Source organism: Halyomorpha halys, unplaced genomic scaffold (genome assembly GCF_000696795.3).
Source record: "Halyomorpha halys isolate HHAL.00 unplaced genomic scaffold, Hhal_1.1 Scaffold618.1, whole genome shotgun sequence".
Taxonomy (NCBI): Eukaryota; Metazoa; Arthropoda; class Insecta; order Hemiptera; family Pentatomidae; genus Halyomorpha; species Halyomorpha halys.
Window position 1 is genome coordinate 315,279 of NW_027106817.1, and position 3,819 is coordinate 319,097.

General features: G+C 29.7%; 1 protein-coding gene across 1 annotated transcript in view; it reads right to left on the reverse strand.

Annotated features, from left to right (window-relative positions):
* Msp300 (Muscle-specific protein 300 kDa) overlaps positions 1-597 on the reverse strand; it is a gene marked incomplete in the record, with an annotated part of 315,787 nt that extends 315,190 nt beyond the window's left edge. Inside the window, 1 exon segment of the mRNA XM_067045109.1 lies at positions 563-597.
* Positions 598-3,819: the final 3,222 nt, after the last annotated feature.

The following is a 3,819-nucleotide window of genomic DNA, read 5'->3' on the forward strand; positions in this document are numbered from 1 at the left end:
AAATATAATTTTATTTATTTATGGATGAAAAGAATACAATTTCAAAGAAACTTTTAATCTAGCGTGTCTAATCAAATCTAATTCTGAACATCGGTGAGTTCGTAGAATAATCACGCTATCTCTTTTCGGTAGAGGTATCGTAAATTTTTTGTTCAATATGCATGAAAAGAATTTTTTGAATGTCTTAAAAATTTTTAGAAACCCAATATTTCAATTGTACTTTTTCACAAAATAAAAAATATTTTCATTTCGAAAGTATAATGAAATCGAATGTATTTTATTAATAATTTTGTAGGTATTATGAATGCATAATGATAAAGTAACTATATATTTCTATGTACAGTTATTGTCTGAAGTTTCCACACAAAAATAATATAAATCCATTATTTTTATATTTTAAAAAAATATGACAATAAATATCCGTTTTATATTTTCTTATCAAATTTAATTCCACATAGCTTAAAAATACTATTTGAAAACCATTATTCTTAGTAAAACGCTTTATACAGTATCTTCCCCATGAGATCTATTGAAAGGACTGAAACATTCTAAAAATACTTACAAAATCTGATTCCTCTCCTAGTGCGAGTCGAGCACTAACTGGGCACAACCCTCGTCTAATAATACATTTTCCACCTCCACTGTTTTTTGGATCTACAAGCCCTGGAGGGGATGCAATGTATCCTTTTTTCTTTTGAAAAATATTCTATAAAAGTGAATGACCCTATGAACAATCAGAAACTCGCACCCCATCGAAGATTTAGACATCTATCTTAGACGAAGTTAAATAAATAATAAAATAACAAAGGAGATATAAATAGTTAACCGTAGATTAATATGAGAAGATGGTCAGCGCTACGGTTAGCAAAGATAAACAAATAAACAAAACTTATTTATTTGGGTCGACGTTTCGACCTTAATTTCAGTTCTTCATCAGGGCTGAAAAAACAAAAAACGAGATAATAACCATAACTTAGAAAAACATAAAGATGAAAAGATAATAATAAACAAACTTGAAATATACATAGCAATAAATTATTTAGAAGGTAGTTGGATCGGTAATAATAGAAGACAAAATATAATATTACAGAGGAAAGAATTATAAAAAATAAAGAATGCTCAAGTAAATAAAGAAATATCCATACTGAAAGGTGCGGAAGACAATGTAAATGATGAGTAATGTAATTAACATAATAAAATATGTAAGTAATATAAAAAACAATGAAAAGCAATTTGAATCATCAAAATGAAATTTATGAAAGAAAACAATAAAAATGATGCAATGAGGAAGAAAGAAAACAGAATATATGTTGCAAGCGATGCAAAGTAATATAGAGGGTACACAACAATAATTTGTAATTATTATTGTTAGCTTATTAATATAAGCTAAAATAAACATAGAATGTTCGGGAAAGTGAATAAGAAGGGACAAGAGAGTTCCTGTTTTTATCATTCATTTTATATAATTTTTACCTCTATAATATTAACTTTTATCTTCTATTAATTAGTTTCTTTTATTATCATTTTATTTTTATTTTCATGTGTCTCTGACTTATGGCTATCTCGTTTTTTTGTTTTTTCAGCCCTGATGAAGGGTTAAAATTCAGGTCGAAACGTCATCACAAATAAATATGATTGTCTTTTATAGAAGATATATCATTTTAAAAAATTATCAAGTGCAAATATACAGACATTTGTCTTATTAAATATATATTAATTAATAAAACGGTTTTGAAACATCACAAGCAACATGATAACTAAAAGACGTGATTCAAAGGAAATTGCAATTGTGAATGAGTTATATAGTTACCACAGGATGTACATTTTTTAACAAGATTCATTTTATTTGTGTATATGTTTAAGTATGTACATGTGTCTGTCTATAAATGTGGATGAATGCATATATTGATATATGTATTTGTATTTGTGTGTGTGCGTGCATGCGCGCGTTTGTGTGTGTTTATAAACGTAAGTCTCCTTATATAAACATGAAGAGTTCTTTTATATCTCAGGTTCGTATTAAGACTTACCAAGCTGGTCTCCAATCCGTAACTTATACATACACATCTAACCCCAACAGCTGATATCACATTCTATCAGCTGGAATTGAATTCTATCAGCCATCTGCCCATGGAGTGCAGGAGTGAAGTACTTTGTAAGAAAGTACTGTAACTAAACCAGCGGTTGTGCATGGAGGTGAGTTTATTAGAATCACGCTCGACCGCCAGATTTTTCCCCAATTAATAGTACCCACTTATTGAGACCTAGTGGGCTCCAGAGGGCTCCAGAACGCTCATGCATGACTCACAGAATAAATAATTATCTATCACAGCTGGATACGAACCCGGGGGGCCTAGGTGTTAATAGCTCTGTGCCTTATATATATTTCGGTTGGCTCTACAGACACTGTAGATCTTAGGCCGCCCGCACCAGCCTATCTAGGGGTCCTGCTTTCCAGTTTGCTACATGCAGCTCTTTCGCATTTTCATTGATTCTGTCAATCCACCAGATTTTTAGCCTCCTATGTGGTCTCTTACCACCTATCGGTCTCTTACCGATATATATATGTACACATAAGTGCTAATTATAATGTAATAGATCATAATTATATGTTCTTGTTTTTTCGTACTCCTAATATTATTAATTTAGAATAACAACATATTTCATTTTGTTTACTGATAAATCTTGGGATGTAGACATAGTATCAACTGATTTATTTTTAATGACGTAGTTACTGATTTGATTTTTTATTCCATTTGAATATTTCCAATAAATAAATAAATTCAGATATATGATCAATAATTGAAAAAAATAAATATAGAATACGTTTCATTCTTTAACAAATTAAAATTTAAAAACAAATTCTTCCTAAAATAAGTTTGGCTATTAGTCTTAAAAGTTCTAAATATAACTCAAAATATTTAACTTAAAAAAAAAAAAAAGATCCATTATTTAACCGCGTGGCATCCCGTAATACCAATTACCCAGGCATGCGGGAGCATCTAAAACCTATTTCTACCCATCCTTTTGATTAGATAGGAGCGAAAGAGTTCGAGTGGTGCCCTTGAGGACCGATAAAGACTTACTTTAATAACTAAAATGTATCATCTCCTTCTTGAAATACTACTGGTCCAGTAGATACAACACAACTATGTATCTCCAACTTTATCTCGATTTGTTAATTAGCATTGTATAATTATTCGGCCGACTATATGTTCAGTCGTTGTTAGTTATCAAGTTATATTGGCCAGTATTAAGCCAACTTATAATTTTTGGCCAACCCGTTTAGTGTCGCTTTTTGGACACAAATCAAAGGGCGCTTCTACTGCATCCACACTTTTGTGTACAGTTTGTATGGTTTTAGAACTGCCAACAGATAAACATTTGCGCTCTCTGTGTTTTAATTAATTAAAAAATTTCGCGAACTTCAGATTCAATAATTAACTCCATTTTAAGATTGAATATTTTAAAATTCCATCGATTCTGTAAAAATACTTTGCTTTAAATTTTTTCTAAGATTTAAAATAAACTATGACAGTTTATTTTTTATTTATCACGGCACAGATATAAGTTTATTAACACATATGTTTAGGTAATTAAGTCATAGTCGCCAAAGCTATCAACTTGAACAGATGAAGCTGTACAAAATGGGAGGAAACATAGGAAAATAAATAGTTGTTAACTTAAATAAATATTTGTTTCTCTTTTGACTGAACCCTAACCATCTTCCATATTATTTGAAATTATATGGTCAATTATTATTTTTATTTTATAATTTTTTTTTTATAATTGTTCAATGGTTATACTATTGTAAATAGT